This window comes from Paramisgurnus dabryanus, chromosome 19 (assembly GCF_030506205.2).
Source record: "Paramisgurnus dabryanus chromosome 19, PD_genome_1.1, whole genome shotgun sequence".
In the NCBI taxonomy this organism is placed as follows: Eukaryota; Metazoa; Chordata; class Actinopteri; order Cypriniformes; family Cobitidae; genus Paramisgurnus; species Paramisgurnus dabryanus.
This window is the reverse complement of record NC_133355.1, coordinates 13,328,077-13,353,540: the sequence shown is the minus strand read 5'-3', so window position 1 is coordinate 13,353,540 and position 25,464 is coordinate 13,328,077. Positions and strand designations below refer to the sequence as shown.

The 25,464-nt window shown below is 39.9% G+C and overlaps 1 long non-coding RNA gene across 1 annotated transcript in view; it reads left to right on the top strand.

Moving 5' to 3' along the window:
• The window catches only part of LOC135772296 (uncharacterized), a 34,840-nt gene extending 9,699 nt beyond the window's left edge, over nt 1–25,141 (top strand). The window contains exons 2-3 of the long non-coding RNA XR_010543223.1: nt 17,851–17,971; nt 24,681–25,141. This is a non-coding gene — a long non-coding RNA (uncharacterized lncRNA). The remainder of the gene's footprint in view (nt 1–17,850; nt 17,972–24,680) is intronic.
• The last annotated feature ends 323 nt before the right edge of the window (nt 25,142–25,464 follow it).

Here is a 25,464-nt window from a genome sequence, read left to right as displayed (position 1 = left end):
TTATGAAATATTCATGAGTTTAGTTTGTGGAGCACCGTGCAGAGGGAAATCACCAGGTAGAATGAAATACATTAGCATGGTTGCGTACACATGTGGCTACATCATGGCCATTTAAAGCTATCCCTCTCTTCCGCAAACTTCAAGGGCTTTCATTGTCAACCGTCGCTGTTTATTTATAAATGGCTATGAGTTGCGGAGCATTGTGAACTTTTACATTCCATGCTAATGGCGTCAGGGTTTGACGGCTGTTTAAATCACTGGGCTACCACTGGCCGGTGTGCCCAAATTTCATTAGATATTGCTTAATCTGTGTTTGCACATGTCCCCATCAACATTACAGAAAGAAGTGAGATGGTTTTGTGAAAAAGCACCACAATAAAAAGCCAGACAGAGATTTTTCACAGCACATCCAACACAAGAGATATTTTTCCTGTTCTGTTGGCTGTCATTTATGTGATCAGTCAGGGATGTGTTTTCCTTTGCCCGGGAGTCACACACTGATTAATCTGCCCGCTTTGCATAACAGGGAACGCAGAGATGCAGTAAATGGTTCTGGCGTTTCAAAAAGATTCAATTTATTAGCACAGTTTGTGGTGCTAAAGCAAACACTGGGTTGCTCGGTAGGCTTTTGTTTCCCGTGTAGCTTTCTATCATGTTAATTAGCAGGACTGGTTTATTTTGTATTAGTTTGTGGCGTGCATGACACACACGCATGTTGTTTCAGACTGAGAACCATGATGACAGAGGATGCAGAAATTAGGATTTCCAAACTGATGTATGGTTTTGTATGCTGTAAATTTTGTACGATCATGATGTGTAAATCATCAAGAATAAGACCCCTAACCCCAATTGAGATGCCTTGATCTGTAATTCAGCTTTTTTCCATGCCTTGAGCACGAATGTCTTTTTCGTGTCACTCGCACAAATTTCTACAAATAGTTTTTCGTGTCATTTTATGTATTGTTTTCTCTTTTGTTTCCTTATTTTTAAATCATTGTCGGTTGGGGTTAGAGTTGGGGTTTGGGTGTCTAAAAATGTAACAGAAAGTATTTCTAACACCAAGCGACAATGGTAAGAAAATAGGAAAAAACTATTAAAAACAATACATTAAATGAAACGAAAAAGAAAGTCGTGCCACCGATAAGAAAAACTATTTAAAGAAATTCGTGTAACTGACACAAAAAAGACACTCATTCTCAAGGCACAAAAAAAGCGGAATTTTGTGTCATGGATATGAATAAATTAGGGCCGGGCGTGGACGTTAGCCCGACTCCATGAACAACGACTTGGTTGAACAAAAATAAACAATATTTTGTTGCTTAAGCTTATGTATTCAGTCATTATTCATGATATACTAAAAATCCATGTGAAAAAATAACTTCTCAATGTTCTCAGGTCAAATATTTCTATGTGATTAATTTCGATTAATTAATTACAAAGCCTCTAATTAATTAGATTAATTTTTTAATCGAGTCCCGGCCGTAGAATAAATTAATAAAACCTTTTGTGACTATAAAACGACTTGCTGTGAGATCAGTCTAGGATAAACATACTTTGGAATGTAAGACCAATCAGAATCAAGCATTTATAACAAATTATTTCATGGACCCCCTGGTTAAGCATTGAGGACCACCAGGGGTCTCCGGATCCACTTTGAGAACTCTTGGCTTAGAGACTTTATTGTTCACAATTACACAAAGACTCATTTAAGGGCAGCATTATCATTGTGTTTTCAATGAAAAGCGTTTGATTAAAAGTCAGATATCAAGTAGAAATATCCCAAATGCCGTTAGTTCAATTTTTGCTCTGTATCGATTAAAGACTCGTTTATAATGCAGACTTGGTTTTGTCATCTACCATCACTCAGGCGCTTTCCACACAGCTGTCATACAACATATATTTTATTTTGATAGCCCGTCAACCATTAAGTGAGAGTGGCCATTTTACATTCCTCCCGTTTACATAGTGACTTATGATTCATCGGCAGCTCCTATCTATGCGCCGTCCCTAAAATATTAGCCTAAAAGGAGCATCAGTCTTCGAGCTAGACAAGCTTAATGACAGCTTGCAGGGTGTGAGTCTTCCATTGATCCAGACGCTACTTTATTCCCCACAGCCTAGTTCAGTCGCACCCAGTATGAGAGAACGAATATGGACGAGTATCAAACGCACTGCCGCGAGCAACAGTACCGTACGTGTTCCCCGCGGGGAGACTTTAAACTCTTGTTATTGTTGTATATGTCGGCCTACACACGCCTGCCGTTTGTTTCTGCGGGAGAGCGACAGGAAAGAGCCGGCGAAGATCAGTGCAAACGCTCAAAGAATGAATGAACGAATGAATGCGCTGAGAAAACAATGTCGACTAAATCTGCTCGATTGAACAGGTCAACAGAGTAACTGCAGCGAATTCTGTCAGGTAAAATGGACTCCAAACATGGTTATGCATTAATAATATATGATATTTAATAATGAGCCCTTCATTTCCTATAAGATGCAAGGTTCTTATTGGCATCCCGCTGTGGATAATTTTGCCGTCTCTCACTGGGTGACACAAAACAATCACAATGGAACGGGACAAATCGTCTTGTCGATTGTCACGGCTGGATATGACAAAAACCCAGATTTATGTGGAAAAGCTTTTATCGCTTATTGCTTTGTCACATTCAGGACTTTAGAGAGATTTGCTGAGTAAATTTTACAAACTGGCCCCCATCATCCCATAAAAATCAAATCAATTCATGAGGTCCAAAATGAATTCAGGACAGAGAAAACATAACCCATACTCAACAGTTAATGGGCCTTCATAAAACATGAATGGAATCAATTTCTGTGTTATTCAAATGTAAAACCATTTGTACCTAAATGGTCTCATTGAATAACAATTTGCGTACAAATGGATTTATGAATGATTTATGCACAATTTCCTTCTGCTTGCATTACTGTACGTGATAAAACTGAGTGCCACAGTGAGTTTCAGGGTGATGCAGATATATACAGTCTTATAGTTGTAGTAAGTTTGTATGCAATCTCTACTGTAAAGCTGCATGAATAAGAATCACGAACGTCAACGTCAAGTCCCTCTTAATAATTTCCAGACACCATAGGGAATGTGAAGTTATTGGGTCTTACTGTGTCGACAAGCGCTATCTAAATCAAAATGCAGCCTGTGAGTCTTTCATCGGCATGTATGCTCGGGTACCACTGACAATTCCAAAGTGAACTTTCTTCAAAGTGAAATGTTAAGGGAAGACGGAGCAAAACTTTGTGCTTGTTTGTTGGTTCCCTGGCCTTTCGGTGAACCCTAACAACATCAATCTCGCATCCTCTCGTGGAATAACAAGAAGAAGGGTAGTCTAAGAGAAGAGAAATATGAGAGGGGTCCGGCGCGAGAAGGGATGAAAAATAATCTCATATAGCTTGAAATCTCCTTGGATGTGTTGGTGGGATCTGTGTCGGTGCCTGGTTAAAAATATATTAAAGAGGGATGTTGTGGCTCTGAGCTGTGTCAGAGAGATACTGTAGAGCGGCCCCATTGGTTTGGAGAGCTGTGATTAGCGTGTCATGAAGGCCCGCGGACGCGTGTTTGTGTGAACAAACTCTTAAGACCTCCAATGACACTGCAGGGCATCTGTTTGAAAATCTGTCTCGTAGGACTGGACGAAGATCAAAACTGAATCACACGCTCATAAACAAGTCTAATTGCCGATTTCTTATTTCCAGACACAATAGTTTACGTTTAGGCATTTGGCAGACGCTTTTATCTGCAGAGTCAGGAAAACAATAGAGCGCACTTACTGAAAATTGAAATGTTTTTGTGTGTGCACATTTTATTTAAGTTTTTCTTTAAGCACAGTGGCATACAGTACTGTGCAAAGGCTTAGGCCGCCACCAGACTTGTTGTTTTAGAAGTTTTAATGTCTTTAAGCATCAGAATAGTATGTACATATATAAGTTTTACCTGTCACAGTAATTTCTTCATGCTTTAAAATAACTTGAATGTAACTCTACACCCTTGCCTCATTTAGTATACATAGATCTATGAATATGCTAATTAGTCACTGCCTCTACTCAGTACAGCTCGGACCATAAATATGCGAATTACATCAGACCATAGATATATATGTAAATAGATGCTCATGCTACATTCGGCAGTTTCAGACACATAACTGCTCTTAACTACACATAACAATGTTCGGTTTCGAACAATGAATTTGCGAATTGTACGTTTTACAGCACTAATCTTTAAGCAAAGCACTTACCCTGCATGTTTGAGCAGCACAGAAGCAGAGCTGAAGCAGCAGTTCTGTGATCATTTCAGCACCGGGTCTATGAGGCATCCATAATATCTATGACTCAAACTATTGATCCAAGTGTTCAGTTGTGTTAAGATGATTGGTTACAAATTTGTGACGATGGAAACCAAGGCGAATGAGACTCTTCTCTAATTTTATGGAGAAAATTTTTAGCAATGCCCATGGCTTGTCTTAAAGGGGACATTTAACAAGACCTTTTTAAGATGCAAAATAAATCTTTGGTGTCTCCACACTGCAAAAAATTAGATGAAAAATTCTTGTTTTCAGTAAAAATATCTAAAAATTCTTAAATTAAGATGCTTTTTGATGGGCAAAATGACTCAAGAAAATAATCGTTTTTAGACCAAATGATTTTGTGCATAAAACAAGCAAAAAAAATCTGGCAATGGGGTAAGCAAAAATTATTTTTTTCTTAAACACTAAATTCAAGAAAATTTTAAGAAAAATTTGCTTACCCCATTGGCAGATTTTTTTCCTTTTTTTATGCACAAAATCACTTAAATTTGATACTTTTGGTCTAAAAACTAGACTTATTTTCTTGGGTCGTTTTGCTCATCAAGAAAAATCATCTTAATATAAGAATTTTTAGATATTTTTACTGAAAAGAAGACAAAAATACTAAGAATTTTTTTCTTGAAAATAATTTTTTGCAGTGTATGTATTTGAAATTTCAGCTCAAAATACCATATAGATTAGAGCATGTTAAAATTGCCACTTTGTAGGTGTGAGCAAAAATGATCAATTTTTGGGTGTGTCCTTTAAAATGTAAATGAGCTGATCCCTGCACTAAATGGCAGTGTCGTGGTTGGATAGTGCAGATTAAGGGGCGGTATTATCCCCTTCTGACATCACAGGGGGAGCCAAATTTCAATGACCTATTTTTTCACATGCTTGCAGAGACGGGTTTACCAAAACTAAGTTACTGGGTTGATCTTTTTAACATTTTCTAGGTTGATAGAAGCACTGGGGACCCAATTATAGCACTTAAACATGGAAAAAGTCAGATTTTAATTATGTGTCCCCATTAAAACATTTTAAAGCACCACATAGACATATAAACAACAATAAAAACATGATTTTCTCCACAGTGGCTAATTTGTTTAAATTCAGATATAATATAATTTGGATTAATTTATACACTTGGCTTTAGTACAATCTGCATTCGTGCTGCCGATGGTTAGGTTTAGGGGTGGTGATAGTGGATGAAGCTTCATTATTGCTTTTTCTATTAATCAAACGTTTTTACGATGCATGATTCTCTGTGTACAAATTCATAACACACTTGTTAAATATTTAACAGTTTCTGGGAATTCCTATGACGGCTGTTACTGCGTTCTACATTGCATAGTTTTTTCTGATCTTTTCAACTGCGTGCTGTATAGCTGTTTTTTAAATTGAAGAAATACCATGTATGTACACCCACAGAGACCCATGTTGTTAGTGATTAACTACACTATATAAGCATTTAGTTGAGTCAAAATGTAACAGCGTCATATGTTTAATGTTCACGCATGATGTTTGTTTCTTCTCCCGTCCCGCGGCAAACTGCAGAGTGATGGAGAACTGCCTGAGTCTACTGAGTCAGTGCTAAAAGACTTCCATTAGTACCACTTTCCCATGAGGAGGGTTTAGGGATAATTACCAATTATATCATCCGTCACTGCGTGTATGTGTGGGTTTTGTGTGTGTGTGTGTCTTTGTGGGAGTCTGGTTACCACTCAAAGCAGACAGTCGCATGGAGCTATGTGTTAAATAAGGAAAGGACTCGAGTCACTCTCTGCGATTGCTTGTCAGTTTTGTCAGGTAATTATAAAGTAGTCTCATTCCACACTGATTTGTCCTTCGAAGCCCCTTACTTTCTATCCCCCCCCTCGTGTCCTATATAACTGCTGCTTTTATTCCTCCTATCTCCGCTCGGCATGTCTTCTTGTCTTTTTTTGGAAGTTCATCTGTACATTCACCACGCGCTGAGGGAGTGTGGTCTAGCGGTCTAGCTTGGTCTCTCAGCGCAATGCAATGTTTCTCTATTGATGTTAAACTTGAACTTTTCACAGTGTGTTTCAATAGAAGCTAAGCTTCTTACGATGCAAAATATCATTCTGATTTCAACCATTTTTTTTTGCATAAGAAATTTCCCAGGGGTTTTTGGATGAACCTTTGTAACTAAATCTTTTGCTTTGAAAATGTAGGCACTTTTAATGAATGGGACGAAATGGTTTAAAACTGAATGAGGTCAAAATGAAGTCAATTTTTACTAAGTAGTAGCCACACTGCAAAAAAATGACTTTCTCTCTTATTATTTTTGTCTCGTTTTAAGTAAAAATATCATAAAATTCTTAAATTAAGAAAGACAAATTTTCTTGGTGAGCAAAATGGCCTAGTTTTTAGGCAAAAAATATAAACTTTAAACAAATGAGTGCTTAAAACAAGCAAAATAATCTGCCAATGGAATAAGAATAATTTTCTTGAAATAAGTTGACTTTTTTCATAAACACTTAATTCAATAATTTTTTTCTTATTCCATTGGCAGATTTATTTAGCTTGTTTTAAGCACAAATTCACTTAAAATTTATATTTTTTTGTCTTAAAACTAGATTTATTTTTCTAGGCCATTTTAATCACCAAGAAAATATGTCTTAATTTAAGAATTTTATGATATTTTTACTTAAAACAAGACAAAAATACTAAGAAAGTAATTTTTTTTGCAATGTGGCTACTACTTACTGTACCTGTAGTAAAAAAAAATTTCATTTTGACCTCATTTAGTTTTAAACCATTTCGTCCCATTCATTAAAAGTGCCTACATTTTTAAAGCAAAAGATTTACAAAAGACTATTTTTCTAGGTCATTTTTCTCATCAAGAATATACATCTTGATTTAAGAATTTTTAGATATTTTTAAGTAAGAAAGTCATTTTTGCAGTGCAGGTCTTGTTTCTCTCATTGCTGACAAGGATGAGTGAGAAAGGGATGCTAAAGGGTGGATAGGGTTGCCAGACATTTCTTTAAAATTAAATGTGAAATCAAACTTTGATACTCTTAATCTATTTAGCCTGGATTCCACAGACAATTCCAAGTGACCAGTTTTAAAACACAGGAATAAAAAACATTTCCTTTTAAAATGATCAATTCGGTGCAGTAAAAATATGTCAAGGTAGAAAATGTTACTTGTGCAAGGCTCTGTATAGTAAATGCATGCTCTCATTCAGTATGTGAGTTGCCAGAGGGGGAATTGGTCTGCATCTGCTGTCTCTTGCTGTGAAGATCAGGGTTGTCTTCTATATGCTGTCTGTCGCTGTGATGGGGACATATTGTTGGGCCTTTTTACTGCACTGTAAGTATATCATCTGTGTCACAGCCGCACTCGTTTACTTCCATCACACCATCCACTACTGTCCTCTCCTCTCGCTCCCGACCAATCATATTTGAGGGTGTCGTGTCAAATGTAGCACAGAAAAGGTCTGAAGAATTGGAGACAGAAAATGAAATGGTACCAAAACGCAGATGTTTTCTTTCTGAAATGGCATTGTTGAGACAAATTCAAAAGAGTCGACCTTTATTTATTTAACAGTCAGTTTCGGTCCTTAAAACTGACTGGACGAGTGATGTTATAAGAATACTTATATGTGTGACCCTGTCTTACTGTAAGAAGCATGGGTATATTTGAATTGTTTAGTTCCAAAACGCGATAAATGCCATAAAAAAAAATGAGTTACCGCCAAAATCAATATTGTAAATTCCTAATTGTACGGAAAATCCAATATCCGCCGTGTTATTCTGTCATTTTTTTCTCCATTTTTCCCAAAACGCGATAATCACCAGTTCTCCTTCTCTGCACAATGCAATAAATCCCCTTAACCAATCACAGTGCACCATTCCATGCATTGTAAACAATAATGGCGGTGCGTTGAATACACACGGAATCCTAGTTTTACTCATCTACTTTGTACATCGTGATCAACAAACAAACAACAACAAAATAATACTTTTGATGGCATTGATAAACCTGTGGTGGTTTTCTGTGGCGGAGAAGAAAAGTAAGCTATCAAAATCTAATAATTTACATGAGAGGCACTCAGGAGACGGAGAAAAATGCCGGCTGTTGCTTGTTCTCCCGACAGCATCAAGCTTCTGTCATGCTAACACATTGACCTCAGGGGATCTTATGAAAAAGTTTCCATTATTTTACTAAAAGTCAACGAAAATCGAGCAGGACAAAACATTTTACAGCTGATCGCTGTCAAAAAAGTTCAGTGACGACGTCCTGAGGATGACAGGAGCAATGACAGTGTTCTCAATATGACAAAGTAAGTGTTTAGATTAATGCCATTAATGTTTATTTTTTAATCAGTGTATACCACTAGTCAACTAAATGAATATAAGATGGCAAAGATTAATGCACATTTCTATATTGACTCAATGGATTTATATTTATAGCATTTTGAAAAAAAACTTCAGTTTTTATACTGATTATTATAATCTAAAGATGCTATGTAAAAGTTTTTAACAGTAAATAGTGTTTTCATCTCGTTACTTTCTTGGTATAGAAAACACGTTTTTACCAAAATAAGTCAAAATGGATTTAGTGGTTTTGGAACCAAAACTCTTCAATTTTTAGCAAATGCAAAAATCATTAAGATATTGTGTAAAGATCATGTTCCATGAAGATATTTTGTAAATTTCCTAGCTTAAATGTATCAAAACTTTTATGTTTGTGAGTGGATGCATTGCTAATGACTTAATTTCGACAATTTTAAAGGCAATTTTTTTTTATTAATTATCAATTATTTTTGATTTTTTTTGCACCCTCAGATTCCAGATTTTTCAAATAGTTGTATCTTTGCCAAATATTGTCCTATTCCAACAAACCATACATCAATAAAAACCTTAATTATCAGCTTTTAGATCTCAGTTTTGAAAAATGTACCCTTATAATGATTTTTTGATCTAGGGTCGCATAAGAAAAAAAAAACGCACATGGGATACTTTAATGTTTTGGATAAGTCCACCCCAGTAATTACTGAAATGATGCAAACATGGTCCGGTCTTGCATAAACGTAATTGGCTGGGTCACACTATATTTGCATAAGGCGATCTGATTCATTAATCTGATAAATGAGTACTCGATTAACCGGTGGCGGGGTAAAAATAAATTTTTTATATAAAAAACTCAAATAAATCGACACATGCTGGAATATTAATGAATTGCTGGTTGCTTTTGATATTTGATGTATAAATATGAGATAATATGCGCTGTACATTTTGCACCTATAATTTCGTCCTACCGAAGTGAATCCAAAAATTGCTTTTGAATCATGCATGGTACGGAGGTTATACGCCGGTCTGCGCAGCTTACATCAATGTCAAACACGCACCCAGTCTTTACTACTACATGCACTGTAACGCTAACCCCAAATGTCACAAAAACCACAAGTAATAAAAAACCCACATGATCATTGTTATCGATGCCACGTTCGAGTACTCGAGCAGTCGATTACTCGTGCCCATCCCTAACCGCCGTTACTCCAGTGGCTTCTCAGTTTTGAATCTGTGCCGCAAGAAAACAGTTAAACACATAAGAGGGCTTTTGAAAAGCTTCATTCCCAATTCATTGAAAAAACTTGACAAGCACGCTTTGAATGTCTCCATAAAGCATACAGGTTTGGAAAAAAATGGAGGTAAATCATAATAGACTTTTCATTTTTGGGTGGAGTGTTCCTTTAAGAAGGCAGTCATGTGAATTTGAATAGTAGATCAAGGCGGAATTACAGAGATTAAAGCCGCTTGAGATTAGAGCACTCTGGATTATCTTATTCCCTTCTTCTATTGCTACTAGGCTTCATGCATAAACTAAAAATGATTTGTGTTGATAAGGCCTACAGAACTTTCATAAAGTCTTTCATTTCCCAAGAAATCAACAGTTAGCTTTATTTTGTACAGATGTTAAAATAAAGCTTCTGAAATTCAGGGCATGGGACAGACATAGATTTCCGGTTTTGTGTCGCTGTGAAAAGTTTAAAATTTTCTCATTCGATTAATCCCAGATTTAATTCAATCTGGAGTTTCCTGAAATAGCCCTGGACCTGCTGTTTCAGATTTTAATCACAGCAACACCTGGCTCGGCACGGGCGGCCTGCGCCATCACCTCCTTTCTGGCAAATGCTCTGCCAACCTACGCAGCATCAACTGTGCCCGGCATCATTATCAGAGTGTCAGACACTCAGGCAGAATGCACAATTCAACAGCTGGCTGGGCGCAGGCATGCATTACTGTACCATTTGTGCAACAGAACTGCGATACATATACATAGAAACATTACAATACAGCCGTAGGTTTCAAATAATAAATACTCATTTTAGTCTGAATAGCATACTCTAATGTCATAAACCGTTCAGAATGCACAAACCGTGCTCGTTTGTATGCATATTTTTAGATGAGGTGAAATTTATAATATTTTTGCGGCATGTCATTACAGTCTGGTTGATAGCTCATACAGTACTGAAATTTTAGAAGGTAACAGTCATTCAGCTCAAAACAAAAGCACAGCAATCCAATTATAATGTAAAACATAATAAAATGCTTAAAATATAGACTTTATTATATTACAGTAGTTGTGTATTATTAAAGGTATAAAATATAAGCACAAATTGTGTACATTGTATATAATGTACACTCAGATAAAAGGTACAAAGCTGTCACAGCGGCTACACACTTTCAAAAAGTACACCTTTGTACCTAAAAGGTGCATGTTAGTACCTCAAAGGGACATATCTGTACCCACATGGTGCATATCTGTACCTAAATGTAATTCTTAAGGCGGGGTGCATGATTTCTGAAAGCCAATGTTGATATTTGAAATCACCTAAACAAATGTGCCCCTAAACCAATAGAATCTAGACCTTCTTTTGATAGACCCACCCCACACGTACGCAACCCAGGCAACAATGTCGTAAATACGTGAAAGCATTACTGTGCATTACTATGGTAATCCAGGTCGAACTGGTTTTGATAATACTGCTAATGTTTTAACATGGGAATGGTTTGCTCTGTTTTACACGTAAGGCGACGTTAAACGCCCGACACAAGAGTAAGAGGCGGAGGTCGGAATTTTGCCACGGACAAACGACTGCAGGAGACATAGATCGCATACACATGCTGCAGGCTTAAAGGGATAGTTCACTTTAAAATGAAAATTCTGTCATCATTTACTCATCCTCATGTTGTTCTAAACCCGTATGAATTTCTTTTTTTCTGATGAACACAAAAGAAGATATTTTGAGAAATGATGGTTAATACACAGCTGTAAGTGACCATTGACTTCCATAGTAGGAATAAAAAATATGATGGATTTTAATGGGTACTGTCAACTGTGTGCTTACCATCATTTATCAAAATATTTTCTTAGTCATTTATCATAAAACTTACAAAATATTTTTTACCTACTATGGAAGTCTATGGTCACTTACTGCTGTGTGTTTACCATCATTTTTCAAAATATCTTCTTTTGTGTTCATCAGAAAAAAGAAATTCATACAAGTTTAGAACAACATGAGGATTTGTAAATGATGACAGAATTTTCATTCCCTTTCAGTCGGTCACTACGACGTCACGTCGTGACCGACGAATTGGGAACTCGCTTAGAGAGACCAATCTGCTTCGTATACTACTAAAACGCCAATGAACTTGGCATTGAGATATTTGCATAATGCTGGCGCCGCCCCGCCAGGTGCGTATATAAGCAGCAGGTGCAAATAGGGAAATTAGCTTTTTTCGCTTCGAAAGCCGGCTTTATCTGCTACTGAGAAGCTACTCTCTGCTCTTCTGGGAACGGTTGCTGAAGTTGATTGACAAGCAGTACTAACACAGCGGACGCCCGCAGTATTCCACGGCTCTGCATCTTTTTTGTTTTGAGTTTAGTGTGTGCGTTGCCTTCCCTGTGCGCATCATCAGCTGAGCACCTAAAGAGTGATTTCCCTAAAAGAGTGATACGTGAGAGCTCTGTGTCTTTTTAAAGGCAGCCACTCTCTCGTATATGCGGAGATCAGCGTCCTTTTCAGGATAGCTTTTCGGCGTGCGATCTTGGATGCGAGAAGTATAAGGGTTCCAGTGACGGTCACGAGCGCTATCTTCGTGCTCAGGCATCGAGCACTCCGGGGCTGCGTTCGTGGAGAGTTTCTGTTCTCTCTGTGAGAGCATAACCCTCTTGGATTGCGGAGACGACTGTCGTTTCTACGGGAACGCTGGCATGCCGGAGAGGCGGCTTCGGCCCTGCACGCAATAACGTTGCTGCAGGCTCACCAAGGATTTACGAGGGAGGCCGCGACCTTCAGTCGTGCGATGTCCACCACAGTGGTTCAAGATCGCCACCTTTGGCTGTGTCTGGCTGACATGACGGACGCAGACGAGAACAACTTGAATGCTCCTGTCTCACAGACCGGCCTTTTCGGCGAGCCAGGGGAGTCGTACAGCTCCGCTGCGCAGACTGAGGCGATCTCCTAGGTCACGCCCCGGCGGAAGAGAGCTGCCCTTGGTCCACCACGCCGGCTCCTCAGTCTGCCTCTCGCCGTCGGCGTCCTGCGGCGACCACCTCCGTTCCCCTCCTCGGACCCCATCTCGGCCCGCCCGCTTAGCCGCTTCCCGTGAAATTCGGGAGTTTAAGTGGCCAGTGAAGGGCGACCCGGATTGGCAGAGGATCACTCTTCAGGAGATGGAGCTCCTTCCCCCGATAGAGGGTCGGGTGGAAAATCCTTGGTTTGCATATGTTCCACCGGCTGTTCGGCCGGTACCCACTTAACCACACATAGAGTGCATTCCTCTTCCCTCTCTAGGTCTCCGGAGGATCGAGAGAGCCGTGAGCGGGTACACACCAGCTCCCCTACCTCTCCTCTATCGCCAGCGGGTGACCTGAGGAGTCCGAGCTCTCCGCTGAGGAGACCGGACCACCAGCACCCTCATCGGAGTCTGCGCTCTCCGTAGAGGAGACCAGACGACCGTTACCCTCAGCGGGCTCAGGTCAGTGTCACACACACATACTGTAGATGTTTATGCTGTCACAGCAGACGCACCGGCAGTCCCACCTGTCTCGCTTCGCTGCCCCACCGCGGGTACTTCGGTAGTGTCGTTATTTCTCCTCGTACGGTGCCTGGGTGCTTGGCTTCAGTTCCCAGCCCGTTTCGTTGGGTTTTACGCACGATCCGCCTCGGTTACGAATCCGGCACACCCCAAAATTCGGGCTTTCGTTTCACTGTGGTGAAAGCGTCCGATGCACATGTACTGCGTGCAAAAGTCGATATCCTGTTGGCGAAGGATGTTCGAGCCGGTCCCTCTTACCGAGATGATGATGATGATAGGGTTTTTCCAGCCTTATCTCATAGTACCCAAAATACGCGGCGGGTTACGATCGATTTGATTTACGCCCCGGCTCTACGAGATGTTCTTTTTGGATGATAACGCCGAGGCTCGTATTTCAATATTCAGATCGGTTTGCAGCCTTAGACCTGTAAGACGTGTACTTTATGTGTCCATCTCCCCTCGCTTTAGACCGTTTTCGCTCTGCGTCGTGGGGTGGGCATATTAATACTAAGTACACCATTCGAGCTGTCTCTCTCTCTCCGTGTCTCCATGTGCTAGTCACGGCATTAAAATGTCAGAGAGAGAGCGTTGTTCGCATTCTGCTTTTTTCTACGTCGACTTATAATAGCCCGTTCTTGGCAGACGTGCGCGAACACAGAGAGTTAATGCTTCGGCATCTCGCTCGTTTAAGTCTTCAGGTCGACTGGGAAAGAGCAACTTTGCCCCGTGCAGAGGATCCTTTCTCAGTATGGAAATAAGACTCGATCGACTAATTGGCGTGTTTAACAAGAGCGCGCAACCAGTCAGTTCTGACTTGCCTCGGTTTAATTCGAGGGAAGTACGCGGTCCCTCTGAAACAATTTCAGAAGCTCCTGGACATATGACAGCATGCTGCGGCTGTGACGCCGCCCGAGCTGCTTCATATGAGACCGCTTCAGCGTTGGCTTACGATCGAGTCTCGAGGAGAGCGTGGCACACCGACATACACCGTGTAAACATTGCACCTGCGTGTCATTTCAATTTTTCCCCGTGGTAGACCCGGCATTTCCGATAGAAGATATGCCCCTGAGGGGTCTCCTGGCATTCTGTATATTGCAATGCCCTCAGCACGGGATGATCAGCCACGTATGACGGGCTTGCAGTCTCAGGGGTGTGCATAGCACCCCAACTGCCGCGAGCGGTGCGCTGTATATCTGGGACTTGTACGCTCCGCTATGGAGATGCGAGGGAAGGATGTATTAGCCGACACCAATAACATTGCGACTGTTGCGTTATTTACCGTTAAGGCGGTTTTGCGCTCTCGTCACCTGTCGCATCTCGCTCGTCATCTCCTCCTTTGGAGTCAGAAGCATCTGAGGTCCCTTCGTGCCATTTACATCCTGGGTTCGCTCAATACAGCGGCAGACGCGCTTCCCGAGCTGCGCCCCCGGCGAATGGCGACTCCACCTCCAGATGGTCCAGCTAATTGGGAAGAAGTTCGGTTGTGCGTAGATGGATATGTTTGCGTCGCCGGACGATACCCACTGTCGCCTATTTTATTCACTAACCGAGGGCAGCCTCGGCGTGGATGCGTTGGCACACAGCTGGCCGCGGGGGGTGCGTAAATACGCATTCCTTCCAGTGAGCTTTATTGCGCAGACACTGTGCAAAGTCAGGCAGGACGAGGAGAGCCTTTTTATTAGTCGCCCGTACTGGACTACCAGGAATGGGTTTTCAGAGTTAATGCTCCTCGCGACAGCCCCTCCCTGACGATTTCCCCTGAGGAAAGACTTTCTTTCTCAGGAAGGGGCACATTATGGCACCCGCGCCCCGACCTGTGGGATTTCCATGTATGGTCGTTGAGCGCGCGCAAGGTTTAGGTGATTTATCGCAAGCGGTATCTAACACCATCGACGCGGTTCGAGCACCGTCCACAAGACGGGCTTACGCGCTTAATGAAACCTTTTTCGTCACCCGGTGCTCTTCGCAAACGCGAGGACCCCAGAGAATGCCCATTAACATTGTGCTTTTATATCTTTAACATAGGTTAGATGGTAGGCTGTCCCTCCGCCATTAAAAGTTGATATCGCCGCTATTTCTGCTTATCACTCACTTATCAACGGCAGATCAGTTGGCCAGCATGATTTAATTATTACATTTTAAGAGGCGCTCGTAGGCTAAACCCCTCGCGCCCTCCCTCTTTCCGCCTGAGACCTGTCCATGGTGCTGAAGCCTTCAGGTCTCCCTTTTGAGCCTTTGCAGTCTACGAGTCTGATGTTTTTATCAATGAAAACTCTGACCCTGATAGCATTGGCCTCCATGAAGAGAGTAGGGGATTTACATGCATTCTCTGTTGACGATTCGTGCTTTAGTTTGGTCCTGCTGTCTCACTGAGACCCAGACCAGGCTACGTGCCCAAAGTTCCCACCACTCCCTTCAGAGATAAGGTGGTGAGCTTGCAAGCGCTGCCCCCGGAGGACGCAGACCCAACCTTGGCTTTGTTGTGCCCTGTACGCGCACTGCGACTCTACGTGGTTCGCACGCAAAGCCTCAGGACCTCAGACCAGCTCTTTGTTTGTTATGGTGGCCAGCAGAAAGGGAAAGCTGTCACTAAGCAGAGGATGTCTCATTGGATAGTTGATACTATCGCCCTGGCTTATAATCTTCAGGGTATTCCTTGCCCCTTTAATTTGAGAGCGCACTCCACACGGAGTGTTGCCTCATCTTGGGCTTTAGCTCGTGGTTCCTCGCTAACAGACATCTGTAGAGCTGCTGGTTGGGCGACACCTAATACGTTCATTAGATTTTACAGTGTTCGTATCGAGCCTGTATCCTCTCGTGTTCTTTCCTCACCAGGGGGAGCACGGAGAACAGTCTCGCAGGTCGGCTTGCAGCCTCCAACTGATGCTTCATAACTGTGTCAGTATGGAAGGCCTTCAGAACAAAAATGCGTAATGGTTTGAATTGTTCTTCCTCCGCTGCCTTGGCAGCCTTTGTTGCGGAGCATTGGCTGTCAGCCTTTCACTAGCTGTATCCTCGCGAACCTACGTGTCTGGCTCGGGCTCCACATTGTGTCCCACCGGGTTCCTTTGTGAGTATTTTTCCGTGGGGTTAATCCTACCAGCCCACGTTTCCCTTAGCAGAGCACTGCTTTGCTTACACAGCCACGGCTGTCTTTTTTCCTCAACTACGGTTGACTTTCGCCCACCATTAGCCCTTAAGACGGGTGGTGGCTTCCGCAGCGTTCCTATCCCGCTCAGGTAGGGCGCTTCCCAGTCGCTGGCACTTCTGTGGGGTTAAAGGAACATCTAGTGCCCGGCCTTCTGCCTTAAAACCTACCTCCTCCTCCTTAAGTGGAACCGGAGGGCTTTTACGCAGTCACTGGAAGAGGTCAGCCCCTAGTGGCGTTTTGATAGGGATTCCCAATTCGTCGGTCACGACGTGACGTCGTAGTGACCGACTGAAAGGGAACGTCTCGGTTACGGATGTAACCCTCGTTCCCTGAAGGAGGGAACGGAGACGTCACGTCCCGTCGCCACAGGTGCTGCCACCTGCTGTTACGGCCGGTCACACTTTCCGGCTTTCTCAGCGAAAAGAAGCTAATTTCCCTATTTGCACCTGCTGCTTATATACGCACCTGGCGGGGCGGCGCCAGCATTATGCAAATATCTCAATGCCAAGTTCATTGGCGTTTTAGTAGTATACGAAGCAGATTGGTCTCTCTAAGCGAGTTCCCAATTCGTCGGTCACGACGTGACGTCTCCGTTCCCTCCTTCAGGGAACGAGGGTTACATCCGTAACCGAGACGTTTTAAAGTGAACTATCCCTTTAAAGACTTGCATAGCACAAGTAATGAAAACCCTTTATAGGCCATCAATTAGGACTAAAGCAGCTGATATCAATTAGAACTGATAGGGGGCAGGGTTTCTCTCTCAATACTGACAGATTTCAGGTGATCTTCTGGCTTTCTATGCCATTTTGCACCTTGTTCTCTTCATGTGTTCAATACTTATTCCCTGTGTCATTTCACTTTATTTATTATGACTCAACTTGTATACTTAAATGTTCTGATTTCTTTGTATGAATGAATTATTTGGCTTGGTGGCTACATCTGGGGGAAATTTTGTGTCAATAGCCCACTTAGAAATTCCCTTACTGATAAATCCGTATGTGTCAAATACTTATTTTCCCCACGTAAGTACTGTGTGGTGTGTTTTTACAACAAGCAGGATAATACTGAAAAAAAATTTAAGATTTAAGTGTGAATTAAAATGACTTACAGATAAATAACAGCAGATATTTACTTTAATAAAGTTTTGTAAATTAATGTCATTTGTTCATGTGCTAATCTATCTATCTATCTATCTATCTATCTATCTATCTATCTATCTATCTATCTATCTATCTATCTATCTATCTATCTATCTATCTATCTATCTATCTATCTATCTATCTATCTATCTATCTATCTATCTATCTATTTTTAGAACAAAACTGCTGTTGTCCATTTACGTGTAGCAGCTGATTATCCTGAATCAAGCATTGCTGAAATTTCCCATGTCTACAGTGCATCTCATTGACTGGCCCCTATGCAAGACAACCGGAAAGGTGGGTGACAGTTTTTTTTGACAGGAAACTGTTTTGGCTGCCGAACTGACAGTGCCTGGAACCCATGCTGGCTCTAATGGCTATTGACGCCTCTAATTACAGCGCCGGTGACATGGCAACACAATCCGTCTTCCTCTACATTTACCGCAATTAGCCTCAGCATTCGTCTGCTTCAGCAGGGGGCTCGCTGTTAGCCGGCCACGAGAGCTCCATATGGGAGCTGTCGCACAATCACAAACATAAGCACACGTACTGTACTAGTCGTTCAGCTTCCACACACTTTTCAACATACTTGCTGCCTGTGTAGGAAACGGGGTTAGGCCATAATGGGTCTAGTGTCACATGGAGAAAACTTTAAGTAGGAGAAAAGATTGATATTTACTGATGAACTTCTGTGAAGTGGGTGGATGTTTGCTGCTTTGTATCTCCGTTGGTTCCTTGTTTCCGCAATATTGATGGATTTATTGTAATGTGGTCCAATTCGGATTCACAGTTTTTTGTAGCCTATAAACCGTCAACTTCAAAATTCACAATACATCAAAGTGAGGGACAGAAAAATAGCAGAAAGGCAAAAATCACTCAGGAGACCCTCTTTTTAACTTTTCTCTCCATTCAAATCTCCCGTCTCGGACTTCTCTTTTCTCACTGTCTGGAGCTCTAATTCTTTCTTTCCTCATCTCTATCTCCTTTTCATGCTTTGATGCAGTCTGAGGATACTTGGGAACAAAGGAAACGCACATTAAAAGATTGCGAGTGTGCGCCTGTATGCGTGTGTGTAGGCCGTCGAACCTCAGGAGGCACTTTTATTGAATCTTAAGCTCAACCTTGGTAGGTCATCCTCTATTACGCTGGCCGTTCTGGGATATCCCAGCATGCCTTTCACCTTACCTCGAACCCATAGCCACAACCTGCCCTCATTCCTCTGCAGAGACAAGAGCACTAGAGAGAGAGAGCGGGGAAAAACACAATGGTAAGGTAACAATAGCCTTGAAATGAGCAGCTTAAGGGCTTAGCCAGCATTAAAAACTGCACATTTTCAACCCATAAAACTCCTCACAGAACACCAGCCTCTTCTCCCTGAACAAAAGGGGCCGTTGACATATTTATTTATTCGGCGACCTTTTGCTGCATGCATTCATCTCACTGAAGGACAGGAAATCAACAGAGGAACCTCAAGAAGAAGACCTTGCAGAAGATCTAAGCAGTGAAACACCAGACAAATAAGCATTTACTTTCTCCGGTCGGCTGTTCAGCATTTAGATGGTCCTGTTGAAGCAGTTAAATAATACCTGTACATTAGCATTCCCATTCATCTCAATGGCAGTTGCTCAAGTGGCGCGGCGAATACATGTGCTGCATGCCGTTATATTTGCTTATGGGTGGAAACAAACTATAATAATGTCATGATAATACTGACACACACACACACACACACACACACACACACTATTCAAGACTGGTAAAACATATTTAAGCAATATCGCTTAAAGAGAGCGATATTGCTTTTATACAACAGTTCGAGGGCACACGTTTGAAAAACGAAAACTAGAAAACAACAACGAAGCTATTTTAAAAGCCTCTTTGTTTGAGAACTACATCTTCCGCCATAGATTTGAGGGCTGCCAGAATGACAGTTAACACTTTCGGCTGCTTTGAATCTCATAATAACTCAATGGACGGATAGGCGCTTCTTTATATTAACGTTTCTTGGTCACAAAGTGTAGTTTTAAGATTAGTTCAGTCAAGAAAATATATTTATTATATTTAAATCTACAGTCGATTAGTAAAGATAGCGCCTGTTTGAACGTTCGCTTAGTGAGATTCCCTGGCTCTTCTCTTATATTCGCCTTGTTTGTTTTTGATGGTCAAAATGAGATCAAATCAGCAGTATTTGGTGTCATGATAAAACTATTACTTATTTTCTTATTCATATTTAGTGTCTTTTGTGCGGTTATTGTTAATAAAACTTACTTATATAATGTTACTATTGGTTTCCATTTACTCTTAACGTGATACGAGCACTCGATTCTTATTTAACTTTGTTCTTGTCAGTACTATATAAAACTGTTTTTTATAAGTGTCAGTGAGATGTTTTTGCATGCTGCTTATAAATATACCAGTGGCGATATTCTCATAACATGTTTTAATAGTCATGTCGCGATTAAATAAATGATCAATGTCCACATTTAAAAGCTGCGATGCTTACCTGCAGTTCCACTGTGTTTTCGCGTTCTGATAAGAGATATAGCTCCAGAAGAAAAACCGAGTGTTTACATTCCTCTTTCCACGTGTCCACACGATGTGACAAGACATTAATCCCATTAAGTTTAACGTAACATCCAAGAGCGCTGGTCTTTGACGGAATAATAACTTCCGATTGGGGATTCACAGACTGATTTATGAGCTAGTGAACTAATAAGACACACGGAGAGTGTTTAAAAACAGCGCGTCTGTGTTTTTCCATTCAGAGATGAGCCTGTTTAGGACCCCCATTCACTAGGTGGCGGAATGATACGAAAGGTGAAGCGGTTACAGTGCCGTTATCAGAACAATATCGCATAGCTCTTAGCCAATCAGATTCGAGAGCCAGAAAGAACTGTTGTATAATATAATATAATGAAATAGTGGCATATACTGTATACAGTACTGTGCAAAAGTTAACCTCTCGACGCATACTAGCTCGGGGGTGGGATGACGTCAGTTTTTTTTACTATTCATCGTTTAAAAGGTCTACGGGTTTACCATCAGTGTATGGTCTCTGTTTTGAGATACAGATGCTCTAGCATCATAAATGTAGTATTTTGTGGCAGAAGTCCAGATGACAACATGCAAAATATAAACGGGACTCCTTACCTTTGTGTTGATATAACGATCGCAAATCGAATCCAGTCTGTTTCAGATGTGTGAATAACCCATGAAAACTGTCTAATAGAATACATCCAATGACCATTTTTGTCCACAAATGCGTATAATCCGTGAAATATAGATATATAGTCTGTTGTCTTGTAATAGAATATAATATACATTCTGAGGATTATGTACGTCGTAACATTGTATTTTAGATTACACTCGCGTTCAAACCTGCGTTCAAACTTTGTTTTAAAAAGTAGGCGGGAGTATAATACATAATATCCAAACAGCGCTGTCAAATATCGTGACGTCATCTGGCTCGCGTGTTCTTCCAATGAATCAATGTAAAATATTGATAGACAGAACTTAGCGAATTAGATAACGAATCCAACAATCTTTGTGTGACGTTTTATTTCCTGGTGTGAAAACTGCATTTTATACGCTAACATAAGGATAAATAATAGTAAGAATTAACGTGTATGCATGTAAACAAAAGACTTTTATTTTGGGGCTGACTGGCACTTTGAAAAGGCACTAATCTTACAAAAACCCTTGCAAGAACCTCATTTTTGGGCCTATTGACTTCAGAAGTGAAACATAACTTCTTCAGACTTGTGGCTTTGGCATCATTGCATTTTTAGGTTTTTATCATTAAGATTTTTAGTATAAAAAAAATGCAAAAAAAATTATTACAATGTACTTCAGCCTCTCTAACTTTTTAAATTTTTATCTTAAAATAATTTTGAAACCTGGTTTATACTCTAAATGGTTTAGTAAAAACAACCCTTTTAGTGAAAGTAGGTCTTTTCATGGTTTGGGCCAGAGTGGAGGTGGTTTTCAAGAGGTTAAGGGCACCATCAGCTTTGAGGTTATAGCAAAGTTTTAAAGGCCATCTATATGTTTTGCAATCTTTATTAAAATACAAACAGAAAATATGTACACAAAATGTAACCCCCCCACAATCAGCATTTAGTGTGACCGCCGTTTGGTCACACAGTCAATAGATTAGAATTAGAAATTAGGGATTTTATGGTAGCACTTTAATTAACAGTACGTGTACTTAGCTTCTACATATATGGTTAATATGTTGTACCTACAGACAAATTTGTGGTACTTTTGAGTATCTACATGGTAATAAAATGGTATCATTATTGTACTTACCAGTGGTACATACTTAAAGGACAAAGATACTGAGTACAAAAATGGCACATCAGTTATGTTTGTTATTAGTTATAGTCTTATCGTGTATATACAATTTGTTAGTAAAATAATGTTTGTTATTAGCTATATACGTACACTATAAGTACCTGCCATTAACTTACACTGGCCTGTAAGTACTACACATTTACCATATACAATTTGTAAGTACAGTTGTGTTTCTCATTAAGTACAGTATACTGTACATACACTATAAGTACCTGTCATTAACCCACACTTGCCTGTAAGTACTAAATACTTATATTGTACATTCATTTGTAAGTACAGTAGTGTTTCTCATTAAGTACAGTATACATACACTATAAGTACTTGTCATTAACCCACACTTGCCTGTAAGTACTAAATACTTGAGCATTCATTTGTAAGTACAACAGTGTTGTTATTAGTTATCATATATGTACAATATCAGTACCTGACTTGCCTGTTAGAACTAGGGGTGTCACGATTCTCCAAATCCTTTGATTCGATTACATTTTCGATTCTAAGGTCACAATTCGATTCTCGATTTTTTTTTTAAGAACAAAAAATGGTACGCCATTTTTAGACTAGACTTTTATGAAATATAATATCTGACCTTGAACCCGGAGATGCCCTGCCATGTTAGTCATGCTGCCATTGGAAACACATGGTACATGTAAATACCTGATAAAACAAAACTTCCTGTCAGATGAACATTGCTGTCAGTACTTTGCACCTTAAAAACGCGTTTTTATTAACGTCAGACGAGATTGTGAGGCTATACCCCAATAAGACATGTTTAAATGCTGTTTTCATAACTCTTAAGCAACTGAAATAAGTTGATGTGAAACTTAAACAGATCTCAGTTCAGAGAAATCTTATTTCTTATTAGTTACAGTATACCTACAATACAAGTATTTATCTGGTATTACCCAGTACTTATACTAATAATAACTACCAGGTACGTACCACTGGTAAGTACAGTAATGATACTATTTAATTACCATGTAGTTACTCAAAAGTAAGTACCACACATTTGTTTGTAAGTACAAAATATTTACCATATATGTACAAGGTAAGTACACGTACTGTAAAAAATAAAGTGCTACTGTTTTTATCATTAATTTAGGTTTAATAGCCTTGAGTTTACTTTTATTGCTCATGTACTAAATACAAAAATGAAATGCTGTTATAGCATGCAATTTCTTGAAGTTTCTGATTGTATTTTAATAAAGAGTCTGAGAAAAAATTTAATATGGTGAAAACAACAAACTGGCTATGAAGTAGCCTGAAACCTCTGCACAGTATTGCTTACAAGAAATTATTTTAGTACCAAACACGTGGCAATCAAAAGAGAAACAAGAGAACCAAGTCTATGGCCAGCCTAAAGGTATTACAGCATTTACCATTAAAAAAATCAACACCCTTGTCCTGCACTTCAACTATTGCAAAAGAGTGTGGAAGGAAAAAGATCAAAAGGACTAATGAGATAAAGCGAGCGAAGACTCAGAGGAAAATACAGGAAAATATATACAGGATATATTCAGAATGCTCTTTGAAGGCTTAAGGAAGCCTTGAAAGACGTTCAGGGTTCACAGAGAGGTTAAGGGATGCAGAAGACACAAGAGCCAGTGGCGAGGTGGACCGAACAGACACTGTTTAAATAAGTGGAACACATCTCTTTTCACATAGGGATTAAGGATTTTTTTTTAGTCTGGCTTTTTATTTTCCTTGTCCTTTTTCTCTTTAAAGAACTGTATGCCTCATATCCTCTTTCTCCTCTCTTGAGGATTCTGGGCCAATGGGAGGATTAAAACAAAACATCTCAAAGACGAGACAGAAGTTGCGCTTTCTTTCCTATCAGCCAAAGCTCAATAAACGGACACTTGTGTACTGAATTAGGAGATTATGATAGAGCCGTTGGCATTTACCTGCCTGTAAACTGCAAAATTTTGGTAAAAATAAACGTCAACCTCTTGTTAGAGTAAGGATCTTTTTAAAAGAGTTTGATTTTACAATAAACTCTTATCTTAAAAAATTTAGTAAAATTTGATTGATTTAATGATTCGTGATTCATTTAATGCAACAGCTGACACGTTCAAACAAGGCAAACATCCATTTGATTATATCATTTGGAAAAAAACATTTGTTACTAAAAATAGTAAATAGGTATGTGTTTTTAATAATGCATATTTATATTGAATTAATTTAAAAGTATAAAATTTCACCTGTCAAAATTATATACAGTACCCGGGCACATGGGTAGTCGTACACTCTCAGAAAAAAGTACAAAAGTTGTCACTTGAACAGTACCTTTTCAGAAAGTGCTGTACAATATGCATCTCAAAGGTTCTGCCCCAACATTTGTACCTTCTTGTTTCTTTCTGAGGGTGTATCTAGTGATAACAAATTTCCGAATGTCACAGATGGCCATCAGAATCAAATTTTCCAGAGCACTGTGTAATAATTGTGATTATACTATCATTATATGTAATATATGTAAATTGAATGCAATATCACATGATTAAAAATATCACATTTATGTTTTACAGGTTATTAAACTTTCTTAACATCATTTCTGAATTTTCAGTCCTAACATTCAGGGCATATATGTGTTAAACAGGGTCTTTTGTCTGTTCAGCCCTGTGGCTGTAACTGATCCAGCGTTCTGCTTTCCCATCAGCCGCTCTGTAATCCCATGGATGAGTGGAACCGCTGGAACAGAGGGAGCAGTGTAGCACAGAGCGACGGCGCTTTGCAAATTGACGTACAGACAGACTAATCCCGCCTCGCTGACAAATTGGACTTTTGTGTGACCAATCTTCTGTGTCTTTGTGTGATATAGAAACTGAAGCAGTAAGTGCAGATTTATGTCAATTATTTCATTTTTCAACACATTCAGCCGTTTTAACAATAGTTGCAATGCAACAAGTGAGCATTCGCAATTCTGTAATTATATATTTCTTAGTAAAATCAATCAGTTCAGCAGTACAGCAATGTTCCTGTAGCTTGATTTGTGTAGAGCATTGTGCTAACAAAGGTCACAGGTTTAATCCTTGAAAGCACATGTATGGATAAAAAATGTATAGCTTGAGTGCACTTGAATGTCGCTTTAGATGAAATCGTCTTCGAAATGCGTTACTATTAAAGGGCCAGGACTTGATTTCACCCAATTGTGATTTAATTGGTTGATCAAAGTAGAATTGTAAAGGATGCAGCACCAAACTGAATTCCATTAGGGTCAGACAGAACACTTAAAGCACCCTAAAATGACACCGCTTATTGTTTAAAACATATTTGTTAAGAATCAGTTTTGCATTTCTGTTTGGCACAGCAGAGAGTTCACACTTAATTGTTAAGTATTTTTTAAGCAAACAAATAGAAATGAATGCTGGTAATAAAGCAGAAAGTTGCTCAGATGTTTGTTCAAGTGCTGGATTGAATAGAATTTTGGAGCAGTATGTCTT